This window comes from Gorilla gorilla, chromosome 15 (assembly GCF_029281585.2).
Source record: "Gorilla gorilla gorilla isolate KB3781 chromosome 15, NHGRI_mGorGor1-v2.1_pri, whole genome shotgun sequence".
NCBI lineage: Eukaryota > Metazoa > Chordata > Mammalia > Primates > Hominidae > Gorilla > Gorilla gorilla.
Window position 1 is genome coordinate 24,128,591 of NC_073239.2, and position 22,324 is coordinate 24,150,914.

Sequence of the window (22,324 nt, forward strand, 5' to 3'; positions counted from 1 at the left end):
TCCCAATGTCACACCAAAATGGAGGATGAAGGGTCCATTCAAATAATCCTATAACATTGGCTAAGATCCCTCAAAGCACTCAAAAGTGCTTCAGTTTTGAAATCAGTTGCCAGCTAAGAAACAAATTCAATTTCAATGCACTTTCTAAACCTCCAGATTAATTTCATCTATAAAGTAATTTTTAAACTCATTGCTTACTTAGATTGACCATAAACTTAGTGAGAAAGAACTTTCTTCTCTCTGATTATACACACAGAATTCTACTCATATCAAACAACGAGTGGAGTTTCAGAAGGCAAACAAAAGGAAAAACAGAATCAAAAAATTAGCTCTGAGTAAATATAAATATCAACCAAACCTCAAGTCATTTCTTTCAACATTAATCAACATGATTAAAAAGCACCCCTCCACAGTACCCTAAATCTTATGCCCATCCCACCATTTAACTACAGACAGAAACCATCTTGTGAATGTCTAGTGAAAATCCAAATGTCTACAAGTAAATTAACAAGTAAAGTAAGTAATAAAATTAAAGAAACAAAATGAGGGACAACTGAGCTGGAGATACAGAAAATATGCATAAGACTATGTGAGAGATTTACAAGGATGGGACAACTTATATGATCTCTCTATGATTTATACCTTACCTGCTTCCAAAACAGAGGGGATATGGCAGGTGACTTACAAATAGTAAGGTACACTATTAAAGATAAAATTTTAAAACACAGGAAAGAGAAAGATGAATGAGACATTTAAAATGAGATTATTACTGCAATTCAGCACTCAGTTTAGCTCGGTGAAAAGAGGAAAAAAATGTGTGGCCAAAAGTAGACGGCCGAACAAAAAGAACTGGTATGGGGAACAAAACATATAAAGGGGTTATCAATAGTTAATACAACCTGTAATCCTAGCACTTTGGGAGGCCGAGGTGGGTGGGTCACCTGAGGTCAGGAGTTCTAGACCAGCCTGGCCAACATGGTGAAACCCCATCTCTATTAAAAAATACAAAAATTAGCCAGGCGTGGTGGCACATACCTGTAGTCCCAGCTACTTTGGAGGCTGAGGCAGGAGAATTGCTTGAACCCAGGAGGTGGAGGTTGCAGTGAGCTGAGATCCACCACTGCACTCCAGCCAGCCTGGACCACAGAGTGAGAATCCGTCTCAAAAAAAAAAAAAAAAACCAAGAAGGTAGCAGTAGATGATTTCTGTAAACAGAACGAATTAAAGAAAGACCTGAAACACTGAAACAAGAAAGATCTTGCCTCTTTGGAATTGCATGGCATCTTTGTGACACTAATCAGACTCTGGAAGGCAGAGACAAGATTCAACAGAGAAAGCTAGATGTACAGAGGACTGGCCTGAAAAGAGCTGAACTCAATAATCAGAGAGAAAACATTGACAACAAGGAAATTCCTAAGGAAAATTTATTTCTGAAACTAGCAAAAAAATGGACCCTGCAATTAAACTTTGTCCGTGTTGCTTGTCCATTCACTTACACTGTATCAAGGATTTGTGCTCCAGGACTGCTCACACAAATGTCAACAATGTTCTAACACTCTAAACAGATGATAGAGGGTAAGTGTGGGATGATTTTGGTCAGAGGAACATCTTCTCCTCCTTCTTCCTTCAGGTCAGTGCAAAGCTCAAGATCATCAGTGACCCCGAGGAGCCCTCGGTGTTATCACAGAATCCAAAGAGTAAGGATTAGATTGGCCAGCATGACTCCAGAGATTTCACATAACTAGAGCTAACACACGAGAAACTAAATGAATGCTTCCTTGAAATGAACAAATATTCTGTGATTATATGATGACGGCCAAGAGGCCATCTTGAAGTTAGAAAAAGTAGTTAAGTACCAAATTATAATAGCATTTGTTCTCTATAGAAAGAATAGGTCTATCTTAGGTGGAAAACATTGGTACAGACACAGCTTAAGGTCTATAAGTAGGCTATATAAGTGGTAGAACTTGGCTATATAAGTGGTAGAAGTGGCTTAGAAAAACCATGTGAGCACAAAGTAAAAACAAGTATACAGAGAAATTGTATCAAAATATCTCCAGGGAATAAGATTGTAGGTAATTCTTCATATATATATATATATACATATATATATGTATCCATATGTTTACTTATATAATTTATTATAGGAACATGGAATACTTTTTAATAATTTGGTGGCTTTTTGCTTGCCTGTTTGTTCTTTGGCATATGCAAGATCTAGCATTTTAAAAATAGAAGGCAATGATGAGTGCATTATAGCAGAGAGACACTATTAGTAGTCATGGGAGAAGAGCTGGGCAGAGGGAGGAAAAAATAACACAAAGGCTTTTGTGTAAGAGCCCTGGAATCTGGTGCTAGCCAGTGCTAGATCCCCCTTTAAGCGCTCCGCCCACAAAGTATTATAGCCAAGTCCTTGCCCATCAACTGGCCTCAAAACTTCCTTTAAATGTAGCCAGAATACATTTTGTTTTTCAGTCTGCATGAGGTCAGCTGCAAGGTGAGGCAGCAGCTAGGGCTTATGGAATGACAGAGATTTCCGGGAGAGGCAGCTTCAACGGGAATGAAGGAGCGTCAAGTAACATACGGCAAATGTAAACAGACACCAAGGTTGGAATGACCGGACCCTTGAAAGGACTATAAACAGCCAGCAGAGTCCCAGCAGGACTCTATTTGCCTTGGAGCCAAACCAAATCTGGGAGTTCTGACCACGCTGGCTTCACCAAAGGGCAGACAGTGCCCTAATCTACCCTAAGCAGGAGACTGGTGTCCTGGAGCCACCTCCTATCTTGTGCAAGACCCGGACAAGACACAGGACAGAACAGTGTAATTTAAAAGAGTGCACCCTCTACTCCAAATGTATGGTCAAGGAGAATTCATAAAACACACATACCACACAAATGGCCAATGGAAGGATTTTTTTAAACTTTTTTAAGAAATTATTTTGCCATAGATATAATGTGAGTTCCTTACAAAAAAAAAGTTAGAAAAGATAAGACAAAAAACTAATAACAGACTGTGTCCATCTTGTTTACCACTTATCCTTAAGAGCCCCAAACAATGCTTGGTACAAAGTAGGTACTCAATAAACAAGCCAAGGTGGGCAGATTGCCTGAGCTCAGGAGTTTAAGACCAGCCTGGACAACATGGCGAAACCCCGCCTCTACTAAAAATACAAAAAAAATTAGCCAGGCGTGGTAGTGTACACATGTAGTCCCAGCTACTCAGGAGGCTGAGGTACGAGAATCGCTTGAACCCAGGAGCCAGAGGTTGCAGTGAGCCGAGATCGCGCCACTGCACACCAGCCTTGGAGACAGAGCAAGGCTCTCTCAAAAAAAAAAAAAAAAAAAAAAAAAAAAAAAAAAAAAGAGGCAGGGCATGGTGGCTTACGCCTGTAATCTCAGCACTTTGGGAGGCCAAGGCAGGATCACAAGGTCAAGAGATCGAGACCATCCTGGCCAACATGGTGAAACTCCATCTCTACTAAAAATACAAAAATTAGCTGGGCATGGTGATGCACGCCTATAGTCCCAGCTACGTGGGAAGCTGAGGCAGGAGAATCGCTGAACCCAGGAGGTGGAGGTTGCAGTGAACCGAGATTGCACCACTGCACTCCAGCCTGGCGACAGAGCGAGACTCCGTATCAAAAAAAAAAAAAAAGTAGGTACTCAATAAACAACCACCGAATGAAGAGTAATCAGATAAATCACTAATAATCCTATTATTCATATAAAATGGTATATAATTTTCTATTTCATATCCTATATTTGTGTTTTTCTAACTCAATAACATAAGAATAGTCTCCCATGTAAATAAGTATGTTTCATAATTCCCTATGGCTGCCTAGTATTTCATTTTATGAATGTTCAACATTTATGTGGTCAATCCTTTGTAGCTAGACATCTGGCCTTGCAGTAAGTGTCATTCTCTTAAAGGCACAAATATCCTATTGGTCAATCACCAAATCCTGCTGAGTTTTTCCTTTTGTTAGAATGTAAGTTCCACAAGAATAGGGGCCTCTTCTGTCTTTCCTACAACCGGATCTTCAGAACCTAGCATAGTTTTGATGATCAACATAGAATGAATAAACAATGGTTCTAGTGTCTGTCTCCTTCTTTTGATTTCTATTTCAACTACCCTGTTCCCATATGAACTATCAGCATAGCCTTCAAGCTGGTTTCCTTCCTCCAGTATGTCTAATCCCTTTTCCCAAGGCAATCATTCTTCACTGAATTTAATACCAATAATTACCTCTTTCACTATGTGATGAATTCCCTCTTTCATTATGTGATTTTCTTGTTAAGAACAACCTTAAGGACTGTTAGGATAGATTCAAAAGTCCTAATTCCAGTTTATCAAGGATCACCATAAAAGAATCACAAAATGCTTTAAAACAGGAAGCCACCTTAGAGATTTTTTTAGTCTGAAAGCATCATTTCACATCTCAGATAACTGAAGTAGAAGATTCAATGATTGCCAAAGACACAGACCAGTTAGTGACAGAACTCAGGCCTCTGGGCCTGCAGGCCATGGCTTGTTCCTTTCTACCATTATCAGCTGCTTCCCAGTCTACCTTGCCAGCTTCACCTCCTACCCAGATCCTCATTTCAGAGAACATGGGTTTCATACTATCCTTGAAATAAGCCTGACTCATTCTGGTTCTTGCCTTTTGCTCATGGCATTGCTGTCGCTTGCATCATCATCCTATCCCTCCTCTGTGCTCAATCAAATATTTTTCAAGATCCAATTTAAGCCCTGTCTCCTCTACAATGCCTGTCCCAGGCCACACTGAATTCTTTGTCCGCTGATCTCCAATAGCACTTGACTGCATCACTCATTCCAGCACTTAATTATATGTTGCCTTGCAATGGTAAATATTTCACAGCTGAGTGAAATAGCTTGCTGCGTGTGTAGGAAGGAAAAAAAGGATGGAAATGGAAGAAAAAAAAAAACCACCACAATGTGCTGAATCAGCCAAATACATTCTGATGCTCAAACACACCACTTCATAAGCACAACTACCCAGCCATTGCATTTTGATGTTTCCAACACCCTTATTTTAAATGTAGAAGTTAATTTGAGGCCTGTGTTTCTGTTTTACTAATTGTAAAGCCTTCCACCTTAAGATTATTTCTTACATTGTGAGATACTGGATGGTAAAGTCTTTGAGGGGAAGAATTGTACCTTACTTATCCTAGTGATTACTACTGTGCCTTGTGCAAACATTAGACTACAAATTTTGGAACAGGTCTGATTACTTTCCTATAAGTAATTCTATAAATGCCCAATTGAGGTTTGCTATGCTATAATCACCTGACTAATATCACTGACAAATAACAAGCAATTGTTGGATAGATACAGACAATATGTGTATAACTGTCTAAGCTGGAAAGAAGATGGTCAAAAATTTTACTCAATCTTGCCAGCCAACAAACAAAAACCCTCTAATACATTTAATTTATCTTATGCTAGTCACCAGTGTCTCCTTCCTTTGTATAACTCAGGAAAAAAATGATTTTTAAGCATTTACTTAGACTTTTTTTCTTAATGTTTTCCTAAGAAGTGTGTGTGTGTATGTGTGTATGAATGTGTATAATTATACATGCATGCAGAGAAAAAGAGATGTGCAATTGTTTTGAGGTAAAAGAATTAAAATGAGGGGCTGGGTGTGGTGGCTCACACCTGTAATCCCAACACTTTGGGAGGCCAAAGTGGGCAGATCACTTGAGGTCAAGAGTTCAAGACCAGCCTGGCCAACATGGTGAAACCCCGTCTCTGCTAAAAATATAAAAATTAGCCGGGTGTGGTAGCAGGTGCCTGTAATCCCAACTATGACAAAAGTCATAGTTCTTGAAATCCTGGCTTCAGGCAATCCTCCTGCCTCGACTTCCCAAAGTATTGGGATTACAGGTGTGAGCCATTACACCCAACCCAAAAGCCATAGTTCTATTTGTTCTGTCGTGATGTAGAAACTGAAAATAAAAGACTACAAAGAGTAGCAAATGCTCTACTATGGGGTGACCAGTCCTTACCACATCTATATCAACTGTTCCCTGTCCCTTACTCCAGAATTTCAGTCCTCCTTGGTTGTAAGATCTGGCCTTGATTATGTATGCATATGTGAGTATCTAGACACACCTAGACTTATCGGCCATTAGGTGAGGGCAGTCCATTCATTAATCAATAAATCTGTGAATGGATCAGTTATCCAGCCCCTGATTCAGAAACACATAAACCCAAACTTGTTTAGCTATATCAATAATAAATAACAACTTTATGGCATTTGCAGTTTATTAACTTTTTTATGCGTATATCTCATTTTATAATTATTATCATTATTATTATTATTTGAGATGGAGTCTCACTCTGTCACCCAAGCTGGAGTGCAGTGGCATGATCTTGGCTCACTGCAACCTCTGCTTCCTGGGTTCAAGTGATTCTCCTGCCTCAGCCTCCCGAGTAGCTTGAACTACAGGTCCATGCCACGACGCTTAGCCCATTTCTTATTTTTGATCAAGATTAATACCCAGCCTGCTTACTTACCCAACACTTCACCCGTAATAATTTTTGCCTGTTTTTTAAAAAAAATCTACCATAAAAAGCGTGAAAATTCGCCACTATGTAAGACTTTCAAAGAAAAATGCAAAAATCTCTAAAGGAGATTTCAAAAAATGAATTCTCAAACTACTGTGCATATTATCAGACTGTAATTGTGAAAAGAGCTACAATTATTTGATATAAATACCGTATGACTTCTTAACTAAGTAGAATCATCTCTATTTATATATACCTCATAAATAAAAATATACATTTTGCATGTAACATAATACTTTACACATAACACTCAAGTGATACTTTTTCAATAATTTTTCATAAAGACAGAATAAGTATTACTAATTTTCCCTTTTGGCTTAGGCTCCAATATGGCTTGGCACAGCATTGTTCTTATTTCTGTCTTTGTTTAAAATTTTGATATTTTGTTCATCATGGATTTGGTTGCATTAATTTTGGGTTTCAAAAATACTATATTAAAATATCATATATCTTGATTACCAAGTTTTTTTTGTCATCCTCTTAAATTTTGTGCCTGAGAAGTCCCTCATTTGCCTCACCATACATGCAGCCCTACCTTGGCCAACTCACTGATTCAAGGCAGATACGAGATATGTGAAAAGGAACTTGCCTGCTAAGCCTGGCCAACATCAGCCACCTTGAGTCAACTGCAGTGGTTTGTCATACAGAAAGAACCAACTGATAATTAACACTAACAATTATAGGTCTATACAAATTAAGTACTTGGAGCTAGTGGGCTCTAAGAGTTATGATTATGTTATTCGAAGTTTGCTGTGCCTATCTGGAAAAATTAATTAGAGGTTATAGTAGATTGTACTCTTCATTTCTAATATTCAGTGCTCCTCCCTATGAAAGGATTGTACTTCCTTGCACCATTGATATCAGGCTTGGCCATATGACTTGCTTTATACAATGAAATGTGAGCCAAAATAAGGTAGCTGGAATTCTAAAAGCCATCAGTTGGTTCTGTCATCACACTTTCCTGTCTGATTTCAGAAGACTAGTATATCCCAGATGGAGCCACTCCTTCAGTGTAGTCCCAGATGACAAAGACATGGAGCAGAGCTGAGGCCTACCCTAATGGGTATGTAACATGAGCACGACTGTATCTTATTGTTGTCAGCCATGAAGATCTGAGAGTTGTTTATTGTGACAAAATAACTTAATGAAAGGTAATGGGACCAGAGGAGTAACTATTGGGAAGAAAAAGGTAAGCCTACCATTATTCAAAGATGATATGATTGTATGTTTGGGAAAACTCAATAATTGACTAAAAATTCCAAAAAGCAAAAACATTCAATCAGATAATGGAATAAAAAATTAATATCTCCAAATGGCCAGGCATGGTGGCTCATGCCTATAATCCTAGCACCCTGGGAGGCCGAGGTGGGCAGATTACTTGAGCTCAGGAGTTCGAGACCAGCCTGGCCAATATGGCGAAACCTGTCTCTACTAAAAATACAAAAATTAGCCAGGTGTGGTGGCACACACCTGTAGTCCCAGCTACCTTGGTGGCTGGGACAGGAGAATTGCTTGAGCCTGGGAGGCAAGGTTGCCGTGACCCAAGATCATGCCACTGCACTCAAGCCTGGACGACAGGGCAAGACCCTATATCAAAAAACAAACAAAACAAACAACAAAAAAATTATACCTGAAAATCAATAGTAATAAAATATACAAATAACAAGCTCTTTTTAGCTATAACTGAAAGTTCCATTAACAATATAGCAACAACAATGATAAAATACCTTAGAATAAACTTAAGAGAAATGTGGAAGACCTAAATGAAGAAAACTTTAAAGTACTATAGAATAATTTTTTAAGATGAAAAATTGAATAATAAAATATATTATTGGATAGGAAAACTCCACATCCTCAAAATAGCAACCTCACTAAGCTATTTTATCAATGTATGTGTATATTTATAAAATAATTAATATATCAATATAATGCATTAATATATGTTAATATAAATAATAACAAACTTGCCTTTTTATGGGGGGAAGGGTTGAAAGGTAGGATGGGAAAGAGTTGGATTCTAACAAAAAAATGGACAATAGGAATAGTCAGACAAAACTGAAAAAAGGGCAATAAGGGCAACCTAGTCTAGCAAATATTAAAATATATTGTAAAGTCTCAGTAATTAAAACTATGTGATTGAGACAAGAATGCAGACAGATAATTGGGAAGAATAAGTCAAAAAATAAACCCAAATATATATACATGAGTATTTGGGCATGTGATAAAGGGGGCATCTCAAATCAGTGAAGAGTAACAACTAGATAAATATCTGACAAAAAGTAAGTTGGATCCATTATACATCTTGATAAATCCCAAATGTATCAAAGATTCAAAAGGGGATCAAAATGTAAAAATTACTAGAAAAAAAAACCCTGTAAGTTACATATAACCCTGTAGTGAAGAAAGACTTCTGAATTCAAAATCCAGGGCCATTAAAAGAAAGATAAATTTGACTACAGTAGAAAAAGAAAAGGAATGCATAGTAATGAAAAAAGATGCCATAAGTAAAGTCAAAAGACAAATGAAAAACTGGTAGAAAAAATATTGCAGCTTATACCACACAGCTTATCCCCATAATAAATACAGAGCTCCTATAAGTCAAAAAAGAAAAGACCAACAACACAACTGAAAAATAGGGAAAGGATATGAGCACAGTTCATAGAAAAAGTAATACAAATGATCGTTAAACTTATGAAAAGATGCTCACTTTTCTCACAGTAAAAGAAATATAATTTTAAGCTACACTAAAATATCATTTTCAGACACAGAGCAAAAAAAAATTTCATAACACAATCTATGGGGAAAGGCACATGAAATAGGCACTATTAAGTATTCCTGGTTGGACGGTAAATTAGTGCAACCACTGTGGAAAGCAGTTTGGCCATTTCTATTAAATTCCAAATGCATATACTATATATATTGACTAGCAATTCTACTTCTGAGAATTTATGTATGCAATATGTTTACAATTTTTGTGAAATGACTTATGCTCAAGCTTATTTATTGCAATACAGTTTGTAATATCCAAAGATTGGAAACAGACTAAATGTTCATCAGTATGGTACATTTATTCAGTAGAGCACTACACAACTATAAGAATGAGGATAATAAGAAGACTCTTTATATTCTGACACAGAAAGATCTTCATGGTGTATAAAGTTTAAAAAGCAAGGTGCAGAACAGTATGTATAGGATAAAACAGGAGGAAAACTAAGAATATATATTCACATTTGCTTATAAATGCATATACAAACTCTAGAAGAATATGCAAGAAGAGAAGAATGAGTACCTACCAAGTTGGGTTACAAAAGGGAGAAACTGTTAGAAAGGCCAGCTCTCTGCATTGGAGTATAAAAGGTGGCGTTTTCACTGTATATCTTTTCATATTTTTAAATTTTTGGCTCTGTAAATGTATTTCATATTCACAAATATAAGACAGACAGCAACAAAAACTCTAAACCAGTTTGCCGTGGGTAATTTAAAGCTAAAGGGCAGTGGTCGAATTAAACTGTCTTCAATAAAAGCTGCTCTTGATGGACACTTGTGTTATAATCAGTAATCCATGGAGAGCAGTCACTCTTTACCACCAGTCTCCTTTGAGGAATATTTATCTCATTTCTCCATCTAAAATATCCCCTTTCATTTAAGAAATAAAGCAGCTTATCCAAGCACTTCGGTTCAATAATTTCACCATTAAGAGCACTTCTGTTACTATTCTTCTAAGCACTTTTAAAAAGCTAAAAACTTCAATTGAACAGACTGTTCATTATAACATAAAATACAATTTATACATTGATTGAAATGGCTTGATGAGGACCTTAACAATCTTTTGCTTTGAATGAGGAGCTTCAGTATGAGGAAGGAAAAGGCCCACTCAAAATGATAATGCAATGCTGAAAATAGTACTATTAGTTAAACGATCCAGTAATAAGGCATATTTGCTTCATTATACTGGGCGCTTGTCATTTTCTAAAACAGAAGTAATAGGATACTGTCATTAAGTCAGAGAACAGCCTAGGAGAGCCAATGTGATAAAATATTGAAGACATAGGTTTACTGCAAGAGCTGCATCTACATGCACAGAGTTAAAGGGGAGGTTGAAGGACAAATAAAGGAAAGAAAGAAGGGCAGTCTGATGGAAGAAATATCACTCCAGAGAGTGAAGACCTCGCATCTACTTACATTTTCTCATTAACAAGAGTGTCAGTTAATCTGCCTGGGCATCAATTTCCTGATCTGTAAAATATGGTAATAATAATACCTTATGCTGTGGTAAAGACTCTACTCTGTACTCGCCAAACCTATTTTTTTTTCCTCCTGGGCACACAGCTAAATGACATTTTCCAGGTGCCCTGGGCAGTTAGTTAGATCGGGTCATATGGACTAAATACTGGCCAATGGAACGTGGGTAGAAGTGATATACTTTGGTGCCAGGTTGAATCCTTAAAACTTCCTTTGAGATATTTTATGTACTCTCTTTTCCTTGTCTGCTGACTGGATTCTGAAGATCGAGGATTCTGAGGTCCTAGAAAAATGAACCTCTAGATCTGTACTGTCCAATGTGGTGGCACTTGAAATGTTTTTGCTAGTCCAAATTGAGATGTATTCTAAGTATAAGATACACACTGGATTTCAAAAACTTTGTGTGCAAAAAAGAATTTGAAATTGTTTATTAATAATTTTATATTAATTACATGTTAAAACAACATTTTGGACAAATTGGGTTAAATAAGAGATATTAAAATTTATTGTGTTTATTTTTACTTTCTTGATTTAGAAAATTTAAAAATCGCAAGTATGATTCATTTGTGGCTTCTACTGTATTTTTATTGGACAGGGTTGCTTAGGAGGGAAGGAACCTCAGTCCCTGAATAACTGATAGAGCAGAGCTTTCCAAATACTTTGGTGTGCTGCAGGCTAGAATGCACTTGCAATGGGAAACTTCAGGGCTTTACCTTTGTTCTTTAAGAGTCCATTTGAAGGTTCCCTGTATACATACCTGCCCCAGTTAAGGTAAAGGAAAAAGGAATTTGTTTATACCAAGTCAGGATAAAGGGAATGGGGGAAGGTATCTTATGATATGGTGGTGACTATGACCATCATACCTGTAGACACTAGAAACATCTGGCATAACTAGCAAAGAAAAAGAGAAAAGGTTGGGAGACACAAAGATCAGTCAAGAATACAGAGCCCTTTTGATACAGACTTTTCCCCATATATGGTAATTAAGACTAAAGTACAGAACTTCTCAGGGAAGCTTCTGTACTCAAATCTTCACCATTCTAAGTAGTATTAGCACCTACACTGGCAACACCATACCAATTCTGGGTAGATATGCTGCATGAACACAACTTCAACCATTGGCACCTATGCATCCCATATAGTAAGTGTGCCCTCCTTCCAACCAGGGACTCTGGGGAAGTATGCTCAGCGTCACAGAGTGACAGAAGTATAGGAAGTGATCATTGGTTCACTATTATATTATCCCTCTGTCCTTGTAATAAGAATCACATTCAGACATAATGCAATATTCATTTTAAGCTAGATGTCAATAAATAATCTTACCAAGTAAATACTTCATGGCAATCTGCCAAATGAACAGGTCATGGGTTATGTGTGGGTAACTACTTCTCTACAAAGCACATTCAAGTATTCAGTTAGCAAGATCATTGCTTAAAATAATCTGTTTATATTTCCTGCTGATAACTTCATGGATCATGCTGATGAAACATGTTAAGTGAGTTTTCCTTCCCTCTTCTCGTCTCTCTTTTCTTGAAAGTAAAGACCTAGTCTAACTGGATCAAGCACAAAGATCCTGAAAAAAAGAATCAAAATCTGAGTTTTGGGTGTTTCTTAGACATATCAATTACAATTAGATTTTTATAGATAAGGGCTAAATATAGATATATTGTTTTGGTACATACAAATACAAATTCTTACTGCAAAGCTTTAGTTTTTTTAATCAGGTACATATGTACATATTTAACAAGTTCTACTCCTAATAATAGGTCTTTGGTATGAATGAGTATTCATCAACTAAAATTGTCAGAGTTTTAAGTTAAAAACCATGTAACAAATTAATACTGTGTCTAATCTCGCTCTCTTTTTAAGTGATTAATGATTGAAAAATTAAACATGTAAAATATATATTAATAATATTCAGTATCATTTTTAGTTTTATAATACATACCAATGATAAGATTAAAAATATTATGTAAATATCTCAACCATCATGTAATATATTAATAGTGATATTTAATATTATTATTACAGTGTCAAAAATGTTATCCAAGTTCTATTCTGAGCAACAATAACACTGCTTTGTATTATCTACCATATTTATCTTCTAAACAGTGTAAATTATAATACAGAAAGATCTGTCTACATAAGACTAAAATCAAACATCATCCAAAACTGAAGGAGGGAGCAGAACAACTTTCCTAATTGTATAAAAAATGACAGCCCAGGCTGGGCACAGTGGCTCATGTGTATTATCCCAGAACTTTGGGAGGCTTAAAAATTAAAATTCCTTCTTCCACTCTTTCTCTCTCTCTCTTTTTTTTTTTTTTTTGCTGTTACACTTATTTTTTATCATGTGTTTTAAGTTTTTGTGTTGTGAAATATAGCTTGATAAAAGTTGATAAATCATAACACATAATCATAAGGTGAACACATGTGTAACCACTACTCTGATAAAGAAATTGAACATTGCTAACAGCCAAGATGCTTCACTTTCTTCAGGTAATACCCAGTTCATGACAGGGTTGAACAACAGCTCCAATTTTTTCCTATATCCTCCATGGTACCAGGGGCAAATATTCATTCATTTATTTGTTCAACAAATATTTACTGAGTGCCAACAATGTGTGAGTACTCCACTAGGTAGTATATGCTACATAGAGTATGGAAAGCAAAGGAAGGGTTCCAGTAAAACCCCAGACATGGACCAAAAAAAAAAAAATTATTGAAGGTATGCTGATTACAAGGTAAGTGAAGTTTCTCAATGAATGGAACAAAGTATAGATTACAAATTAATTGCTACCTTTTTGGACATATGTAAATGAAGTTAAATTGTTTTTGGCTCTTACACATTGAGAGATCTTGCGAGGCCAAGGGATGTCCTCTTACACCCTCCCGCCCACGTACCCCTCTGCCACATGATATCTTGAGTGCACCAGAACTGGGAATAGTTCTCGCTCCCTGACTACAGCAGTTTCTTAAGGGCAAGACCAAGTAGTGTTGCTCATCCTCGAATTCCCAATGGCTGACCTAGAGGAAAGCCTCAATTAAAAAAAGCAAACAAACTGGCGGATTAATGAACAAATATTTGCTACATAAAATATTCAATATCTAAAATAAAAGTTTTAAGGCCAATATCTAAAATAAGTTCTGTTGTGGAATTTTCCCTTAATATAAAGAAGTCATGCCTTAAGATGTTGATATACATATTGATATATTTGATTACTAAATAGTGCTTAGAATTCTAAGTGTTAAAGATTATTTTAATTTTTAAGGTATCTATAGAAGCTAGAGTTTCATATGAATGACTGGAAAAAAATGGCTCCTGCACCTAACTCAGGAGACGTTAATTGTTATATATTCAGGACTGATATTCAGCCAGCATGCACCAGTGAAGCCATACCTTTTATATCTGGCACTCATTCTAATTGGCCAGTGCTCATTTCATGCTAAATGTTAAGTATATGAAAATCTTGCGTTATGTGGGCTATAAAATGACAGTCACATGACAATGGAGGAGGAAGGACTATAAAAGCCATAACATTGTAGAAATGGAATTGTAGAAGGATGACTGAAAACTATCAGTGAATTCTACTTATACCTTAATTAATCGAATAAGTATTTTAATAAATTAGTTTCACAGTTTTTACATAAATACCTTAGACTGAAACTCCCTAAAAAAGAAAAGCCTTTCAAAGAAAGCTGAAATGGCTATATTGACATGAGAAAAAGTAAATTTCTGAGCAAAGACTATTACCAAGGATAAAAAGGATCATTTTATAATGAAAAAGGGATGAGTTCATCAAGGAGCATAACAATCCTAAATGTTCATTCACCTAATGAGACAGCTTCAAAATACATATAGCAAAAACTGAAAGAACTTCAAGGAGAAACAGACAAATTCACAATTTTAATTAGAGATTTTAATGCCCCTCTTTCAAAAATTGATTGGAAAAAAATATATATATACATATATAAAATCACTAAGGGCATAGAGAGAAGATGTGAACAACACTAGCAACCAACTTGACCTAGTGCCATTTTAGGTAAATTAGGAGAGTCAACCAAAACAGTAGAATACTTTCTTTTCTACTAAAACAGTAGAATACATTCTTTTCAAGTGTCCATGGAACATTTCCCAAGATAGACTATGATCATAAAACGAGTCTCAATAAATTTTAAAAGATTCAACTTATAAAAAGTATGTTCTCTGACCACAACTGAATTATAGAAAGACTTTTAGAAAATCCCCAAATACTCAGAAAAGAAATAATGCACTTCTAAATAATCCATGAGTCAAAAAAGTCAAAATGTAAATGAGAAAGCATTTTAAATGAATGAAAACAAACATACAACATGAGATTCTCACTAAAAGCAGGACTTAGGAGATAATTTATAGCAGCAAACACCTATATAAAAATGAGGAAAGGTTTCAAATCAATGACTTCAGATTTCACTCTAGAAAAGGAAAAAGAACACTAAGATACTATGCATAGAGAGACCCTAACACTGTGACACACATTCGATTACTGGTAAGCTATCCAGAGGATGAACTTTCTCAAAGATAACCCAAATCCTGCTAAATATCAACTCCCAGCCATTGAGGATGTATGCCCACGGTCTCCGGATCTCAAAAACACCGTAGGCAGCACTTGGCAGAAACATAAGTTCTTTTTAAGAGACCAAACAAAGAAGTTAAGAATTGAAAGAAGGACATAACACATGCATACTGGATTTATTCACAGGAAGTAACTCTGGATGATCTACTTTTTAACTAGACAGCTCTCATACTTCAATTATAAGAATATATTTGGTTCATACGACTACTGTTGGGCACTTAAGGCTAACCTTTCATTAATATGAGTTAATGCTCATTAAATAACTAGGTTGAGCCATACAAAATTGCCATTTTTATAGGTCAAAAATTGTCAAATATTGGCAATTTCATATGGTTCAAGCTAATAATTCCTGAGGCTGCAATATGTTAACAATATGTTAGATGGGTAATAATACTGCAGCTTTTCAAGTATATTAGTGACATTAATATACAAACAGTAGGATAATATTCTTTTCAACTTTTTTTTTTAATCTCAAGTCTCAGACCATGACCCTTCTCTCCAGAAAATCTTTCTCCACCGAAGGCACAATTTAACATCCAATATATCAATAGGCCACTCCCAAATCCCCTTAGACATCCTTCTAAGGATCCCCAAGGGCTTCATGTGATCATATAATATACATATATATATACATGTACATATACATGTACTTCTGTGTGTATACTTCAAGATCATAAAAATGCAGTTTTTGTTCCCGAGAAACTTATCCAAAGTTATGCACCATCAGTGAATCTCAATTTAAGAACCTGACATGCAAAAAAGAACCATCAAAGCATAAATTTAGTTGTAACTCTCTATTCATTTTATACATAGATTCCTTAAAAGTGATCAGCTTTCCAAGTATGTGTTAAGTCATTCTAATTACAAAACCTGATTTACATGTTTTAGGAATATGTCTGTCATGTGACATGAGGTATAAGTTTGAATAAACGCTGGATTAAATAACCTAATCAGGTAGAAGTCCCAAAGCATCATTTACAGCATTCACATACTTATTATACAGCATTTGTATACTTATTTTATGTGCCAGATACTTGAAGCCAAAACTAAATTTGATACTTTATAATACAGGTCAACACTGGGGTAAGAAGAACAACAATATTGCAGCAATTTATGTTACTTACACTGATATGGGCACAAACAGTAGTTTAACTGAGTTTATTTGGAAAAGAGTAGTGTTGATTTTCATCTTACTCTTCAAATAAAACCCAGACCCTATTAAGCAGTTTAAAAAAATAAGAAAACCATATGTTCTGGAATATACTAACAGGCTTAACATTTTCTCCCACTGTTTCCCACAAACACAAAAGCCTGCCTTTTGGAACAAGAATAAGGAAAATAAAACAGAAAAGAGGAAGGTAAATTTTAAAGATGCATTTTACCACATGCCAGATAAGTCGCACTTTGTGTGAATGCCCTCAGTCTCCCTTATGTCCTAGAATTTAAGTGAACTTGGGTAACAACAATACAAAGACGTTCATTTGGCATACTGTCTAGCTAGGGAGTGAAGCAGTGTCCACTAACATAAACGTGCTATGTGCAGGAGAGAGGCTTGAGATTCTCATGCCCAACTCTGAAACTGAACAGTTTAATGACTTCTGTCAGTCTTATAAGGAATGCCAGATAAACAACAGCCTACCTGAACTGCACAGCAAGAGGTCCAAAATGTGGTGTGGTCCTAAACAGGCTGCTGTCACTTCATGTCCCTCAGCCAAGCCATTCGCTTCTGTCAGCTACTCCACCACCAACCAACAGGTTGAAAGCAGAGCAGAGAAAGCCCAGATCTTGTAACTCAAGTCGATTTGGTTTTTCATCAGCTGTCTCTAGTTAACCAGCTTTACAAACAGAATCTAAAACATAACATATGACTTTCTTTCCATACCTGAACACTTAAGGTCTAACTGCCTAGACGCTTGTTATGAAGTGTAACTATAGCAAGGTTTCAAATCCTCAGTCACTCAGCTCCCAGACTGCTAAGTGGAATTTCATTCCACATGTGCCCCCACAATTAACAGGGTTATTTTAGGCACTGACCTAAGTTCTCAGAGAATGTAAGCTGATGGCAAAGGGGTGTCTAATGTGTCAGTTGCTTGGTTACAATAGAAAGCTCACATGTAAAGCTTACAATCTGTGTGCAGTGCTTCCTCAACACCCGACAACATGGGGTGTAGTTTACTTTAGCTGATGGGAAACACTGAAGTTATACACCTATCTTTAAAAACCCACAGAGAGCTTAGACCCATCACTAATAAACATAGAACTACGACAGTTTTGTTAGAGATGTGGATTGTTAGGGAGCATAGAATTCAAGAGAGGCATGCAAGTGACTTGGACAGCTGTTTTACGGAGCAATTTCAGATTCCGACTGCAGTATCCAGTCACATAGTGCATCATTCCCCAGGAAGTCCCAGTAAAAGTAAACTAACTGCCCAGAATCCTATAAAGAATACTCATTCCCTTCATAGAGAAAACTATAAATACAAGAATACTCTAAGCATTTTTCATAATTATGAAACTTAGTTCTCCTTTACAATGTGACACATAGCTACTAAAGCATGCTACCTCTAATAAAGTACTCCACCGACTGGCTAATATGACTGTTTTGCAGAAAAGAAAAGAAATTAGCAAAAAAATAAACAGTGGAAGGAAAACGCATAGTGCCTCCTTACGATGTGAGTTCCTCCATGCCAGCACTGAGCATTCTGAATCCCAGAAGTAACACAGGATAAATTCACAAATCTTCCAACTTCATCATCAACACCCTACTCATGGTTTCCACAAAAGTCAGAACTCCAGGACAGAGTCTGAATTTCCAGGAAGGGGTGGGCATAGCTAGATATAGGGAAGAATTTCCTGGGTTGGAGATTTGCTGAGAACTACTTGTAGAAAGAATGACTCAAATCTCATTATGAGAGAAGTTGAAATAAAAGGGTAAATAAATCTGTCGTGAATGGATAGCCATGGTCTCCCAAAAGAGAGAACACCAAAGTGGATAAAGTCTGAAAGTCCCTTCTCTTTCCTTGGCTACCACTCTCTCAAACTTCCTGACAGTCAGTTCAATGGCCACCTCCTCTAGAAGCCTCATGACTCTCCTTGCCTGGCTTAATGACCCCTCCTCAGTGCTCCCAGGCTTTGCATCTGCCTGACATCTTAATGTTCTCTTTACCTCCCTCACTCCCCAACTAAGAAAACCATAGTTGGCAGTCGCTATGTCAGGGTCATCTCTGCAGAGCTGGTTTAGAACAGCACTGGGCCCTTAACAAATGTCAATGAATGTTTGCTAAATGAATGAATTCTGGAATATTATAGAATCAATGGAGCACACATAGCTTGCTTCTGGGTTCAGCAAGCTACCCCCAACCAACTCCCAGTCTCCTGAGATATTGTTAGTTCAGAGTGACCAGCAGCCCTGAGGTGACATAATGGATGTCATGTAGGCTTCATTATAAAATACATTATAAAACTCAATGAATATTTGATGAAAGAACAAACAAATGATCCAATCGCATATCAAATCTTTTTAGTGTGCCTTAGGCCGGGTGCGGTAGCTCACACCTGTAATCCAAGCACTTTGGGAGGCTGAAGCAGGAGGATCACTTGAGCCCTGGAGTACAAAACCACCCTAAGCAATATAGTGAAACCCCATCTGTACAAAAGAATTAAAATAAAAAATTAGCCAGGTGTAGTTGTACAAGCCTGTTCCCAGTTACTTGGGAGGCTGAGGTGGGAGGACTGCCCAAGCCCTGGAAGTCAAGGCCGCAGTGCACCGTGATCGCACCAGTATACTCCAGCCTGGGTGACAGAGAGAGACCCTATCTCAAAAAACAAACAAACAAACAAACAAACAAACAAACAAAGAGTGTGCCTTAGAGCCCATTCTCAGCCTCAGTCTTAAGCCAGGTTTGCTCCAGTCACTTCTGACGATAAATTAGAATCTACCTTCCTCAGGCCAAAAGGCTTTTAAACATAGTTCCTTCTCTGACAAACAGTTACCCTTTTTCTCCAGCACCCCAGTTCCGACTTTCCACAGGCTGAGGTTCTTCCATTTGTGATAATAATACAGAAAGGCAAGACACATCCCATAGTCAAAGCAAATTCACAGTGTAGATTAATCACAGATTATAATGGTGGCATTTCATTTTTATGTGTTTCATAAACACCAGTTTGACATAAACTGGTGGCACTTTAACCTTTAAATTATTTGAATATCCTTTAAGAATAAGAAAAAGGCATATTTTCCGATAGGAGTGGCAAAAGTATTTGGACCACTGGAATATCTCTTAGGAGTTATTTTTTTCATCACTAGATTTTGTCTATATTAGATAGAACAGCCCATGGAGAATTTTTTTTAAGAGAGAGAAAGATAATCCCAGTTCTGTGGTCAGTTATATCCTGGCAGGGAAAAAAAAGGAACATGTACTTCACAGGGATCTATTTTTAATTCTCATTTAAATAGCTGTCAGCTCTTGCCAGCACAAAAGAAGAAAGATGACAAAATGAAGACAAGATTTTCTGACTAGAACCAAGTATTAACATCAGTGTGGAAAGCTATGCTTATTTGAAACATATTCCTAAGAGAACTTAAGAAAAATACAAACATAATTTTCCATAAATCTGCCACACACTGAAAGTTATGTGAGAGATATATATATATATATATGCATGTATCCAAATGCCTCTCTCTCTCTCTCTCTCTCTCTCTCTCTATATATATATATATATATATTTATATAGAGAGAGAGGCATTTGGCAAAGTTAATTATAAGGAGGTTTTTTTCTAAGATTCCTGTAAGGAAAATCTATTTCTTTAATAGCTCTCACTGTGAAATATATTCATTCATTTGAATATAATTTGTTTATGTGACATACATTATATATTAGACTCTGTGCTCAGCTCTCAGAATTTAATAAATGAAAAGAACATGGTCCCTGTCCTCCAGGAACTTAAGAATCTAGAGAGAGAGATAGACAAGTAAATAATTACAATGTAGTTTGAGAAGCACAGTGATATCTACAGAGTGTGTCAAGAGAACAGGAAAAAAAGGAGGGACACCTAACCCAGAAAAAGTGAGAGAAGGCAATTAGAGGAGGTGAGGCAAAGCTGAGTTCTAAAGGCCAAGTAAGAGAGAGCCAGACATGGGCAATGGGAGAAAGCATGCAAGGAAGAAGGGGCATCACATGAGATGTAGAAGGATAGTATGAGGTATTTTTGTTGAGGGGGCTGAGAATAACCATATGAGAAGAGCTTAGTTTGCAAGGGTGGGAATGAGCAGAGAGTCAAGAGATGTAACTGGATAATAAAATAACCCTCACACTTCAGGCTAGTACAGAGGAAGGGATTTCTAGGATCACAGATTGCATGTATCTTAATCTTGAGGGACTTCTACAGGCCTTTTAATGGTGGAGAACGTCAATTAAAATGATTTAGTTAAATCGGGATTTAGTTTCCCACTTGAGTCATGAATCATTGCAGATGAAATCAATTGTTGCTACATAAAAATTACATAGTTGATGTCTGAGATTATTCTACATAAAATTTGTACAACCTAATATGGATGTTGGTATAAACATAAGATTAATTTTTAAAAGCAAACAATATATTTTAAGGCAATGATTCAGAATCACAAAGTCACTGGAGTTGGAAATATTCTGGTTCAATTTCCTCTTCTTGTAAAGGAGGAAATCAAGGTCCAGAGAGGTTGTCATGTGCTCCAGTCATATGCTGGAAAGGGGTAGTCCCTGAACAAGGACAGAAGTTTCTGAGTATCCCACATCACACATTGCCTGCCTTCAGTATCTGCCACAGGGAGGACAGCCACACAACATATGTAATTTCATTCTATGGGTTATAGAGAGCCACTTTTGGATTTTAAGTACAGTACCAAAAGTTTGAGCGAGATTTGTATTTAGAGAGATCTTTCCTTGTTTTGATAGAGGAATGAGAGTAGAGGTCTTTTCAATAACTCAGACAAATTATAACAGTTAGACCTAAGCAAAGGCAGTGGAGATGGAAAGGAGTGAACAAATTATATAAATATTGGGAGATAAAATAGACGTAATTTGGTAACCAGTTGGACATTGTGGGAGAAGATGCATAGAAGTTGGGATAAATAACTCTTCATTTCTTGGCATGGGTAATTGATTAAACCAGGAGGAAGCATCTGGTGGGATACATATGAAGCAATTAGGGAGAAGGGAGATTCTGCCCAGCTTTTGAGATGATCAGAATTAATCTGAGATTGGTGGGGTGACAGATGCCACAGCCAGATCACCTTAGCAACCCTTAGGATATTAAATGTCTTTTCTGGTATTTGAGGTAGCTTGTGCTACCTTTGTTCCTCCCAGAGGCATCGACATAAAATTATCATCACTATTCACTGATAATACTATTTGCACTTTGACTGAATCTTAAATTGCCAATTTATATTATTTCTTGATATTTCCTTCTGATTATAGCAGACTAGCCTATGTAGACCAACTACCTCACTGAGAACAACCAAACAAGCTAGACAAATAAAAATCAGTTCTGAAGATATAGTATAAATATTCTCATAGAGAATGCAAATTTACAGAAGTAAGACATTTGGCACCATTTTCCCCCTCAAGGTCTTTGCAGATGTATAAGCCAAATCTAGAGCTTAAGAAGCTAAACTGAACTTCTAGCCATTTTCAGTGCTGCAGGGACAAAAACTGGAGCTCAGAACCCACTAAGGAGGAGAGGCCCTGGTAAAAATTTAGGCTTTCAGAAGGACCTCTAAAGGACCACTTCAGAGGAGTAAAGGTAAAGGTAAACTAGAAGTAGACCAGTCCTCGTAAGATGAATTCGGCTATAAACTATGAATATAACATAAAAGTTATATATCCACGCTGGATTG

The 22,324-nt window shown here is 36.7% G+C and overlaps 1 protein-coding gene across 3 annotated transcripts in view; it reads right to left on the minus strand.

The window, feature by feature from the left end:
* AKAP6 (A-kinase anchoring protein 6) overlaps positions 1 to 22,324 on the minus strand; it is a 624,256-nt gene that overhangs the window by 319,248 nt on the left and 282,684 nt on the right. The window contains exon 1 of one of the 3 annotated variants that reach the window (XM_063697705.1): positions 17,089 to 17,445. The exons of the other annotated variants lie outside the window; for them this stretch is intronic. The gene's annotated coding sequence lies outside the window, so the exon portion shown is untranslated. Of the gene's footprint in view, positions 1 to 17,088; positions 17,446 to 22,324 lie in introns of those variants that run through there. 3 annotated transcript variants of the gene reach the window in all.